The sequence below is a fragment of the Aquarana catesbeiana genome, linkage group LG08 (genome assembly GCF_042186555.1).
Source record: "Aquarana catesbeiana isolate 2022-GZ linkage group LG08, ASM4218655v1, whole genome shotgun sequence".
Classification (NCBI taxonomy): domain Eukaryota; kingdom Metazoa; phylum Chordata; class Amphibia; order Anura; family Ranidae; genus Aquarana; species Aquarana catesbeiana.
In genome coordinates, this window is record NC_133331.1 from 308,145,408 (window position 1) to 308,158,555 (window position 13,148).

The 13,148-nt window shown below is 43.8% G+C and overlaps 1 protein-coding gene across 1 annotated transcript in view; it reads right to left on the reverse strand.

The window, feature by feature from the left end:
* Positions 1–816, reverse strand: part of LOC141106918 (uncharacterized) — a 118,330-nt gene extending 117,514 nt beyond the window's left edge. The window contains 1 exon segment of the mRNA XM_073597848.1: positions 615–816. The gene's annotated coding sequence lies outside the window, so the exon portion shown is untranslated.
* Positions 817–13,148: the final 12,332 nt, after the last annotated feature.

The following is a 13,148-nucleotide window of genomic DNA, read 5'->3' on the forward strand; positions in this document are numbered from 1 at the left end:
GACTCTATGTTGGCTCATGTTTACCATTTAAATTTGTATAACAGTGGGGGTCCATCACTTTCATCAGATTCTTAAAGTGGTATGCGACTCAAAAAACATTAAGAACCACTGGGCTAGGAGGAAGAAGACCAGCGCTGGGTGATTGCTGTTACTACAGGCGATTACCTGGAGAACTGATGATCGGGAGGCTGTAACACAAGGGTCTGGCGTTTCCGGTGAGTGCCGAATCTGATGGGCATTTTGGTGTAACTGACAGCATGTCAGTTGAAGTATTATTTTTATTATTATCTGGTAACCCCGGAGTGGGTGGGTGAACTCCAGTTGGACGTCGGTACATACAAGCCAGATGTTGATATTTGTCAACTGAAATGTGATCCAAAGGCCATATTCACCCTCCAACTTACCTTGTACCTTCGTACATGTTTTTGTTGTTTTTTTGTTTACAAAATTGTTATCTCGTGTGCAACTTTTTCAAAGTTACATTACGTGTTCCACAACCACCCAATCCTTTTTCCTAAATATATTTGTATGTGCTGGTGACAAAAGAAAATGGAGGAAGAGGACGGACATGACGGGGGGTTACTGGGTGTAAATATAAAATAATATCTTATTACCTCCTCCAGTTCCAGCAACGTCTCCTCTCCACTTTCTCCAAACTCATCTATCACTTAGAACTTCCTGGTTATAAAGCTACATCACTTCCTGTCTGCAGAAGACATCACTTCCTGTCTGCGCCTCCTATCACTTCCTGTGTGTGCGTTCCACCTACAATGCGTAGGATCACCCTCTGTGGAGAATATAAAAACTGCAGCCTGTGTTGTATTTCAGTACTTTGACAGCTCGTATACACTGTGAGAAAATTGGCCGATCAGCTGGTTTTCCTCGATGTTTCACAGCAAGACGCAACCGAGGATAGAAATAATGTAGGGAAATTCTCATACGACAACGGCTTTTTTTCGGTTGTTTCGGGTCGGGTCATGCGCAGTCTTTCATATCTGATATTTCTCGTACGAAATTTTAAATGAGAATCTTTTGTTCTGTTCTCAAAAATGTGGGCGTTTGTCCCTTTGAAAAATTTCATTCGGAAAGGTCAGGATCGGCTGTTGAACGTTGTGTACACGCTATCAGAAAATTGTATGATCATTCCTTGGACAAAAATTTTCTCCAGATTTTCTTATAGTGTGTAGAGGGCATTAGGTGTCCTTCAAAATGTTTTCTTATTCCGTAAAAGTTTTATTGTAAAGTTAGTAAAATACAACAACAAGGAGGCATAGCTCCAGTGTACTGAACCTCATCGACAGTTGGTATAGATAAAAAGATACAACCAGTACAATACTCATAAACAAGTTGTGATACAGGCGAAGTATGGAGAGCGTACTCATAACAAAAATTGACAGTTGGGTAAAAACAGGACGGAACGATCACTGTAAAGAGTATACCTCCTAGTCGGGAGGAGCTAGACAGTTCACAAGTTAGATTGCCAGATCCAGGTGTTTAGCTGATTCGACCCCATGGCTCCCTGGTGACCTTGTAAAAGTAGGGATTACTAAAGAGGGGTGTAGGTAGGTTCTGTGGCTTAGATACTTCTAGACTGGCAAAAAAAAAAGGGGGGGTCAGGATGGGAGGAATGGGGGTGAGGAGGGGATAGGAAGTGTCAGGTCAAGGAGGGGCAGCACTACAGTCCATGTACTCTCCTCCCTAAGCCATTATTTCAGGCATCATGGCCAGACCCAGGAGGACATAGCAGGTCCACTGCCAGATTTGCCAGGCCTTCACCTCATATACATGGAATGTAGCGATGTTCTCGTCATCCAGAGGAGATAAGGTTTTGGTATTTATGTGTTTTTAACTTTGTATAATAAAATTGTATATGTTTTGTATGACGTTTGTGTGTACCTTATATAGATATGTCAACACCAGATGGCCACCCTTGAATACCTCCCGGCATGGATAATATTTGACTTCCACTGCTGCTCAGACAGCCCAACAATATTTATGTGTATGCTAGAAGGTTTTGGTAGGCGACGGTCTTCTGAAAATGAGTCCAGCATGCCTATGTAGCTGTAAGTTTAGAGTTTTTAGGCAGATGCAGTCTGCTTTCTCCACTGTAGGTGGCACTCGTCCGCAGTTGGAGAGATAGTTAAGAGGAACATGGCTTCCCTGTGGTTTCCTGGATCACTGGGGAAGCTATCCCATTGTATGCTGCTGCCCCAGGTGAATCATGCAGGCATCTTGGTTCAAGCAGAGCATTTTTTTTTTTTTTTTTAAGTTTTTATTAAAGGGTATGCAGCAGATACAATTAGAAGGTAACTTCGAAAAATTATGCAGTCAGTAGTTAACATCATTATCCCAACCAATACTCCATGATATGCTATGGAAGATTAAAGCATATATGTATGGTATAAGAAGAAAATAGGGTTCATAAAAGAATGCCGTAGCCCCTCCATTCAGTTTGCATTAGAGGCAATCTCACTTTTCTGAAGAAAAAGAGACCCACCAGGTTGCTGTGAGAAGTATATAATAGTGTGTATTGCTATGTTCTGCGCATACCACTCTTTTTTTCTTTTTTTCTTTTGGGGGGGGGGGGGGGTGGATACAGGTAAAAGACAGGTATATACCAAGGTGAGAGAGAGAATGCTAGGGGGGGGGGATGGAGAGAGAGGGTGGGGGGGGGATAAAAAGAAAAAATAGGGGGAGTGAGGGTGGGATGCAGGTGGGCGGGAGATGTGTCATCCCCCCGGGAGCCTGGGTCGTCAGGACCTGTCAGACAGCAGGATTCGCTGGCAAAAATCCTGGTTAAGCATATTGGAGAAATTAATCGGGATTAAGCAGGATTGAATCCAATAAAACCATCTGGTCTTATGTTCCTTCGCCTTATCTCGCAGATCCGAGGTCAAGTCTTCCATTTGCTCTATATCCTTCACCCTTGCGAACCATTGGGCCACTGTTGGCGCGGATTGTTGTTTCCATAAAGGTGGAATGCACTCTCGTGCAGCATTTAGGAGGTGTTTGAGTAGGGATTTATGATAACGTTTCCTTGATAAAGGAGTAAGGTTTAGTAGGACTGCGGCTGGGTCGTCCTGTAGCGAAATGTCAGTAAATGTATGTATGAGTTTAAGGACTGGTTCCCAAAATGTTTTCAGCACAGGGCATTCCCAGAAGATGTGCAGGATAGTTCCCTGGTGAAGGCTGCAGTGCCAACAACAGTCCATTTGATTGGGGAATATCTTTGCCAGGACTGATGGGGTTCTATACCATCGTGTAGTTATTTTGTATGTGGTCTCCTGGTATTTGCTACTTCTGTGCAAAGAAGAGTATGCGTTCCTTTTGAGGTTCCGAAAATGTAACTCCCAAGTCCCTCTCCCATTTTGCCAGGTACGGGGGATCCTTATCGGAATGGAGTTCCAGCAAAGATTTGTAGGCGGTAGAGAGAGAGCCCCGAATTGGCCCTCCCCCAGACATAGTTCCTCAAAAGAGTGTAGTTCTCAGATAAATAGCGCTGGTTTAGGCAGTAAGCCCAGAAAGTGTGAGAGCTGATTAGTTCTCCACTGATCCAATGTTAGGGGAACTCGTCCAGAGAGCACATTCTCTGCCGAGAACCAGCTGGAAGACTGTAAAAATTGGGAAGCCCTCAGGAGCCTCTGTGGGGCTTGCGAATGGAAAGCTGGGTCAATGAGGCTGGGTTTGAACCCTGGGTGTCCAACAAGTGGTGTTATTGGTGAAGGGAAATTGTTCAGTGAGGATAGACGAAAAAATCTATCCATTTCCGCTAGAGTAGGGCCAATCAAAGGACGAGCTGTCAGAAGGTTAGTGTGGATTTTCTCTACCAACGGTAAGCCAGCGAGTGGAGCATGGGCAGCTTTCTGTTCTAGCGTTATCCACAATTTCGTGTCGCTATGTCTGCACCAGTCAACAACCCTGGCCATATGTGTCGCAGTGTAATACAGAGCAGGATCCGGTAATCCGATACCGCCTCTGAGCTTGGGTCTTAACAACAGCATTCAAGCTGAGCCTTTTAAAAAAATGCTGTTTCTCAGGTTTGGTGCACATTTGCGAGTTGGTAGAGTAGGAACAGTTACCCCATCTGGTAGGGACATAACTAGCGGCAGGAAAAGGATCCTGATGGGGAGGGAAAGTGTAGGGTTTGCTGCTTCTCTGGACAGAAGATGTCTTGGGCACAAGACAGCCACGCCGCATTCTACCACTCCTAACATGCGCAGTTCAGTTGAAAACGGTTCACTACACCCTGTTGGACCTGTGAGTGTTCCTGGCTGGGCTGCTTCGTTTGTAAATTGTCTTTACATTGTTTCACTACAAGTTCTTTCACTGCACTGGGACTGTGTGTCTTATTGCCGCTGTGCCATGCTGCACCCAACCTACAAGTTTGTCTTGGGATATATGGATCAGTTCTTCCATCTCAGCGATACTATGAATTTTCCGGAGCCACTCTCTCTTGGAAGGGTTACATTTCTATCTTCAGTGCATTGGCACACAAAGCTTGGCTGCATTTATCATGTGCATGGCTAGGAATTTGCGATAAAGCCTATCTGATACTGTTGGTTCTTCAAATTTCTAATATATGTACTGGATCCCCTTCCGGAAAATAAAATCCAAAAATACCCCCCCCGAAATAACACCCTTGAAGTAAACTTCTGTCATTAGACAAGTACCACCAACCTAAACATTGTTGGTGACCAAGTACACCCTTTCGTGGAAACAGTATTTCCTGATGTCAGTGGCCTCTTTCAGCAGGAAAATGCACCCTGCCACACTGCAAAGAATGGTTTGAGGAACACAACAACGAGTTTGAGGTGTTGACTTAGGCTCCAAATTCTCCACATCTCAATCCAATCGAGTACCTGTGGGATATACTAGAAAAACAAGTCCGATCCATGGAGGCTCCACCTCACAATTTACAGGGCTTAAAGCAACGGTCTCAAACTGGCGGCCCTCCAGCTGTTGCGAAACTACAAGTCCCATCATGCCTCTGCCTGTGGGAGTCATGCTTGTGACTGTCAGCCTTGCAATGCATCAAGGGACTTGTAGTTTCGCAACAGCTGGAGGGCCGTCAGTTTGAGACCCCTGGCTTAAAGGATCTGCTACTTACGGCTTGGTGCCAGATACCACAGCATACTTTCAGAGGTCTAGTGGAGTCCATAGCTCAATGAGTCAGTACTGTTTTGGTGGCAAAATGGATCTACTCAATATTAGATGGGCGTGTATATATATATATATATATATATATATTTATATATACACACACACACACACACACACAGTATATATACACGCCCACGTGTATATATACCGTGCTCTGCTCGAGCAACAGACTGCACCACCGATGCCACCGGGGGCATGCATGAGCGGCTTGTTCTGAAGGACGTCATATGATGTCCACTCAGAACAATTAAACCCCAGCCCGGCCGTCATTTTGCTATAGGCCAGACGGGAAGTGGTTAAACAACGATTACTATGACAATGAGGGGATAATTACTGTGACAAAAACAGTACAGATAACGATACGGACATACTCTGTAAGCCACCAATAGAGATGACCTCCGTATCACTGATAAAGATAATGACTAGAATTATAGAGCCTATCACTGTAACCATGAGGAGGAGAACCAAGATGGCGTGATGGGAATATTCTATGTGGCATTTCTAGTGGCTCCTTGTATCCTTAGAATATTAGCTGACATACAGTGGGGAAAATAATTATTTGATCCCCGAGCAAAACATGACCTAGTACTTGGTGGAGAAACCCTTGTTGGCAAGCACAGAGGTAAGACATTTCTTGTAGTTGGTGACCAGGTTTGCACACATCTCAGGAGGGATTTTGGTCCTCTCTTTACAGATCTTCTCTAAATCCTTAAGGTTTCTTGGCTGTCTCTTCAGCTCCCTTTAAACATTTTCTATAGGATCTGGTGACTGACTAGGTAACTATATGACTTTAATGTGATTCTACTTGAGCCACTCCTTTGTTGCCTTGGCGGTATGTTTTGGGTCATTGCCATGCTGGAAGATCCATCTTCAGTGTTCTAGCTGATGGAAGAAAGTTCTCATCCAAGATTTTACAATACATGGCCCCCGTCTATTGGCCCCTCAATGCGGCAATGTCGACCTGTACCTTTAGCAGAGAAACAGCCTCAAAGCATCATCGTTCAATCTCCGTGCTTGACTGTAGGGATGGTGTTCTTAGGGTCATAGTCAATATTTTTAGAGTTAATGCCAAAGAGCTCAATTTTGGTCTCATCTGACCACAGCACTTTCTCCCAAACCTTCTCTGAATTCATTGGCCTGACTCTACATGTGCCTTCTTGAGGAGGGGGACGCGCTGTGTTTGAGAGGAAGAAAAATGCTGACTATGACCCTAAGAACACCACCCCTACAGTCAAGTACGGAGGTGGAAACATTATGCTTTGGGGCTGTTTCTCTTCAAAAGGTACAGACCGACTTTGCCCCATTGAGGCACCAATGGATGGGGCCATGTATTGTAAAATCTTGGATGAGAACTTTCTTCTCTCAGCCAGAACACTGAAGATGGGTCATGGCCATGGGCGTAGCATAAGGGGTTGCAGGTGTCACAATCGCAACCCCCCCCCCCAGCTCCAGGGGGCCCCTGCAGCCTCCCTGTCATATTATCATATCCTCCACAAAGTCCAGCTCCGATCTGCTCTAGGGCCCCACAGCCACGTTCCAATACTGGGCTTCCACTTTGCGTTCCACAGTCCACACCTCTCTGTTCTCATTGGCTGGGGAGAAGCTGCAAGACATTTCCTGAATGGAGAGGAGCATGAGGCGAGAACATCCCAGGATGGGGAAGTGTCTGTGCTGTGTGCTGGCAACATGGAATGGTAACCAAGCTCAGCAAGTTAAGAGGTGAAGAGTGCCGTCCTGTAGCCATGATGGGACGGATGTTACTGGTGAGGTAAGACACCGCTCAATGTCTCCTAGTCACCAGCTGGGATTCTTTGTACCCCCCACCTGGAGATGTCTACTTACCCCACTTTCCTGACAACTGGGGAAAAGACACACACCTCCGGGAGGTGACCTTCCCCCAACACCTGCCAACACTAACAAAGAAACCTTCAGAAATTGCTAAAACAAATCCCTTAACACCTCCTGAGGGGCTGCAGGCTCCAGATTTTGTGTCGCTTTTCCCCCCAGATCTAAGTTGCGCCCCCCCCCCCCCAAAGCCCCCTGGCCACCCCCTCCACCCTGGATGCTATGCCCGGCTGCTGAGCTCCTTTCCCATTACGGCACTTTAATTGACAATTGCGGGGTCATGTGACGCTGCACCAAAATTAATTTACGGGTTTTTTCCCCACAAATAGAGCTTTCTTTTGGTGATATTTGCTCACCTCTGCATTTTTTTTGTTTGCGCTATAAACAAAAAAAAAAAAACCTGACAATTTTGAATAAAAAACAATATTTTTTACTTTCTGCTATAATACAAATCCCCCCCCAAAAAAAGTAAAAAAAACGAATTTCTTCATCAGTTTAGGCCAATATGTATTCTTCTACATATTTTTGGTAAAAGAAAAAACCCAATAAGTGTATATTGTTTGGTTTGCGCAAAAGTTATAGCATCTACAAAATAGGGAAAAGATTTAGGGACTTAATTTTTTTTTTTACTAGTAATGGTGGCGATCAGTGATTTTTAGTGGGACTGCGACATTGCGGCGGACAAATCTGACCCTAAGTGACACTTTTTGGGCACCAGTGACACCAATGCAGTGATCAGTGCAAAAAAAGTGCACTGATCAATGTATAAATGATACAGGCAGGGAAGGGGTTAACTACAGGGGCGATCAAGGGGTTAACTCTGTTCCCTTTGTATTTCTAACTGTGTGGGGGAAGTGCTGACAGGAACAACACAGAGATCGCTGTTCCTAATCACTAGGAACAGCAGACCTCAGTGTTGTCCCTGTCAGAACAGGGATCTGCCTTGTTTAAATCGGCAGATCCCTGTTCTGTAGAGCTGCACGATTCTGGCCAAAATGAGAATCACGATTTTTTTTGCTTAGAATAAAGATCACGATTCTCATGGCGTAACATCATTTTTCATAGTATACAAAAAAATTAGGCTAACTTTACTGTTTATTCCCCCCCCCCCAAAAAAAAAAATGCATTTGAAAAAGACCACTGCGCAAATACAGTGTGACATAAAATATTGCAACAACCGTCATTTTATTCTCTAGGGTGGGTCCACCTGTCGACCGCCGGCAAGTGATAGGTGGACTACGAACAGGTTCCTGCCCTGCCGTCCCCCGCCTTTCGTGTGCCGATCCTTGTCTCCCCAGGCTCCCCTACCAGCCTCTTCCGTGGCTGCGCCGCGCCATCTATGTTCCGGTGTCTCTCTCCCCCTCCCGCCTCCATCCTCCTCCGCCGCTGTGGAGACCGGGAGGAAGCACAGCTCAGGACGGAGGGCGGGAGGAGGAGCTGGCCATACAAACCTTTTTATGTTAAACCGCTGGTGATTGGTTGCTAGCACACAGGGTGGTCCTCAGCAACCAATTACCAGCTTGCTAATATGAAAAGTAACTCTGCCAGCTCCCGCCCCTCTGTCCAGAGCTGTGCTGCCTCCCGGTCTCCGCTGTGGAAGGTAGGACACTGTGCTATGAGAGATAGAGTTGCCACCTTTTCTTCAAGCCAAACCCGAACACTTTAGTGCAAAATCAACAATAGTTTTTAAGGGGGAACGCTGTAGACTCTAAAGTAAAGGAGAACTCTGATGTAAGAAGGTTCCTGCTCACCAAACCTCCCACTTATATTAGAGTTCCCAGCATTCCCCCTTAAATTAGGGTTCCCAAAGCCCCCCTTACATCAGAGTCCACAGGGCACCCCTTACATCCGAGTCCCTCTTACCTTAGTGTACTCACTCGCTCAGAGGCAGAAGAGAAAAGGGAGGGGGGGGAGAACAGTCACAGACATTGGATGGTGAGCTCACTCACCTGGGGATGGAGGCTCAGGCATTGACACCTTTCATCTGCAATATGTCTGCCGGTTGCTGAGCTTCAAATTTCCAGCCCACACATCCACAGAATGCCAGGGATTGCAGTGTGGGTGGGCAGACAGAGGGGTAGAGGTCGGAGGACGAGAAGCAGATCAAGCCCTCTCTTCTTGCCTGTCCATGTATGGGGATGGGGCCCGTGCACAACCCTATGCACGCGGCAGTTGTGGTACTTGGTTCATTTGGGAGCCACAGTACATTATGAATATTGTGTCTGGGTTTCAGACAGTCTGAAACCCGGACACACAATTCAAAACCCGAGCTGTCCGGATGAAACCCGGACAGGTGGCAACCCTAATGGGAGAGGAGGGAAGGGGGGGCAGAAGACACCACTGTGTGTGTGTGTGGGGGGGGGGCGGGTGATGTGAAGGGGGCAGAGGACAAAGTTATAGGCAGGGTCACCCCCATAGCTGTGTCCTCTACCACCCTTCACATCACCCCCCCATCCCTGCATTATGACCGCAATGCACTTCTGAACCCTGGGGGGGCAATAAAAGGGTTAAATGTGTTCCCTTAGGGCTCATTTACACTTGCATCGGCTTCAACACACATTAACGGTTACTTTACACTTGCTTCAAAACAAGGCTTCGGACAGGCTTTGTTAAAGCTCTCTGAACGCCAGTCAAAGCCCCTGTTACAAAAAAAATGGTTAGCTTACAGTCTTGTTTACACCTTGCTTTTGCTTTGCTTAAAAAATTATACCCCATGTAGCTTTAGTGGTGCTTCAAAGTGTCTTCAAAGCCTCCATAGAAGTCTATGGCAAAGCTCGCTTTAAGCCCCACTGAAGCCTCATCGAAAACCCACAAAAGGCTCATCGAAGCCCCACCTAAGGCTTATCGAAGCCCCACCAAAAGCCTTATCGAAGCCCCACCGAAGCCTCACCAAAGGCTCATCGAAACCCAACCAAAGGCTCATCAAAGCCCCACCAAAGGCTCACCGAAGCCCCACCAAAAGCTTATCGAAGCCCCACAAAGCCTTACCAAAGGCTCATCAAAGCCCCATCGAAGCCTCATCGAAGCCCCAGCAAAAGCTTATCGAAGCCTCACCAAAGGCTCATCGAAGCCCCATCGAAGTCCCACCAAACGCTCATCGAAGCCCCACCATAAGCTCATTGAAGCCCCATCGAAGCTCCACCAAAGCCTCATCGAAGCCTCCCCAAAGCCCCATCAAAGCCCCACCAAAGCCTCATCGAAGCCTCATCGAAGCCCCACCAAAGGTTCATCGAAGCCCCAACAAAGGTTCATCGAAGCCCCACCAAAGGCTCATTGAAGCCCCACCAAAGGCTCATTGAAGCCCCACCAAAGGCTCGTCGAAGCCGAATTGTAGCTCCACCAAAGCCTCATCGAAGCCCCACCAAAGGCTCACCGAAGCCTCACCAAAGGCTCATCAAAAGCTGATCGAAGCCCCATCGAAGCTCCATCAAAGTCTCATCGAAGCCCCACCAAGGACTCATCGAAGCACCATTAAAGCTCCACCAAAGTCTCATCGAAGCCCCACCAAGGACTCATCGAAGCCCCACCTAAGGCTCATCGAAACCCCATCGAAGCTTCACCAAAGCCTCATCGAAGCCTCCCCAAAGGCTCACCAAAAGCTCATCGAAGCTCCACCAAAGCCTCATCAAAGCCCCAATGAAGCTCCATCAAACCCTCATCGAAGCCCCACCAAAGACTCATCAAAGCCCCACCAAATGCTCATCGAAGCCCCATCGAAGCTCCACCAAAGCCTCATCGCAGCCCTACCGAAGCCTCCCCAAAGGCTCATCGAAGCCCCACCAAAGGCTCATCGAAGCCCCACCAAAGCCTCATCGAAGCCCCACCAAAGCCTCATCGAAGCCCCACCAAAGCCTCATCAAAAGCCCCACCAAAGGCTCATCGAAGCCCCACCAAAGCCTCATCGAAGCACCAAGCAAAAGCAAGGTGTAAACAGGACTGTAAGCTAACCATTTTATTTAGTGACAGGAGCTTTGACTGGCGTTCAGAGAGCTTTACAAAGCCTGTCCGAAGCCTTGTTCTGAAAGCAAGTGTAAACTAGCCCTAAGGATTTAGAGAAGATCTATAGAGTGGACCAAAATCCCTCCTGAGATGTGATCAAACCTCGTCACCAACTACAAGAAACGTCTGACCTCTGTTCTTGTCAACAAGGGTTTCTCCACCAAATACTTATTTTACTCACTAAACTGCAACTCAATTTATAACATTTGTATTGTGTTTTTTTCTGGATTTGTGGTTGATATTCTGTCTCTATCATTTATAATACACCTATGATAAAAATTATAGACCCTTCATTTCTTTGTAAGTGGGCAAACTTACACAATCTGCAGGGGATCAAATCATTATTTTCCCTACTGTAAGTAACAAAACACCAATGGAGGACTCTCTATGGACGCACATTCTTCATCCAATCACCGATCACTAAGAATTCTGGTCATTTGGACCAAAAAAGGGACTCTGAAGACCACGTTGTGTAGAGCTTTAGGATTTATTTTACAAAACCAAAACGTGAAAATCACAATAAAAATGAAGCTTAAAACGTAACATAAATCTGGAAAACCGACGTTCAGAATAGACGTGTGCACTGACAAAAAATGTGTTCGTTTTCGTTTACGTTTCATTCGTTTTTTTTGGAAATTTGAAAATTCGGAAAAACAAAAATTCGAAAAAAAAGAAAGAAAATCAGTAAAATTCGAAATAATAACTAACTATTAAATTATAGGTATTGGAATTTCCTTTCAAATTTGTCTGTTAGTGAACGGAACAAATACGAATTTATCCGAAGTTACGAATTATCCGAAATAACGAATGCCGCATCTAAACAAATGGAATGGAACTTATTAATAATAATAAAAAGGGTTTTATTATTATTATTGTTATTGATTATAAATTAGATCGTTCCGTTCCATTCGTTTAGATACGGCATTCCTTATTTCGGATCATTCGTAACTTCGGATAAATTCGTATTTGTTCCATTCACTAACAGTCAAATTTGAAAAGAAATTCCAATACCTATAATTTAATATTTATTATTAGTTAGTTATTATTTCATATTTTCGGGTTTTCGAATTTTCAGATTTTCATTCTTATTCTTGGATTTTCAAATTTCAAAATTTTAGAATTTTTAAATTTATTACATTTCGAATTCCCGAAATTCGGAAATTTTAGAATTTCCGATATTCGTGGAAATTCAGAAATTCGGAAATTGGGAATTTTGTAAGTTCGAAATTCATAATTTCGGAATTTCAAAAATTCGTAATTTTGTAAGTTCGGAATTCATAAATTCGTAATTTCGTAAATTGGAAAATTCGTAATTTCAAAAATTCGTCATTTTGTAAGTTTGTAATTCGTAATTTCGTAAATTTGTAATTTCGTAAATTTGTAATTTCAAAAATTCATAATTTTGTAAGTTCGGAATTCAATAATTCGTAATTTCATAAATTCGAAAATTCGTAATTTTGTAAGTTCGGAATTCGTAAATTCGTAATTTCAAAAATTCGTAATTTTGTACGTTCGGAAATTCATAAATTCGTAATTTCGTAAAATTTCAAAAATTCGTAATTTCAAAAATTCGTAATTTTGTAAGTTCGGAATTCATAAATTCATAATTTCGTAAATTCGGAATTTCAAAAATTCGTAATTTTGTAAGTTCGGAATTCATAAATTCGTAATTTCGTAAATTGGAAAATTCGTAATTTCAAAAATTCGTAATTTTGTAAGTTTGTAATTCGTAATTTCGTAAATTTGTAATTTCGTAAATTTGTAATTTCAAAAATTCATAATTTTGTAAGTTCGGAATTCAATAATTCGTAATGTCATAAATTCGAAAATTCGTAATTTTGTAAGTTCGGAATTCATAAATTCATAATTTCGTAAATTCGGAATTTCAAAAATTCGTAATTTTGTAAGTTCGGAATTCATAAATTCGTAATTTCGTAAATTGGAAAATTCGTAATTTCAAACATTTGTCATTTTGTAAGTTTGTAATTCGTAATTTCGTAAATTTGTAATTTCGTAAATTTGTAATTTCAAAAATTGATAATTTTGTAAGTTCGGAATTCAATAATTCATAATTTCATAAATTCGAAAATTCGTAATTTTGTAAGTTCGGAATTTCGAAAATTCGTAATTTTGTAAGTTCGGAA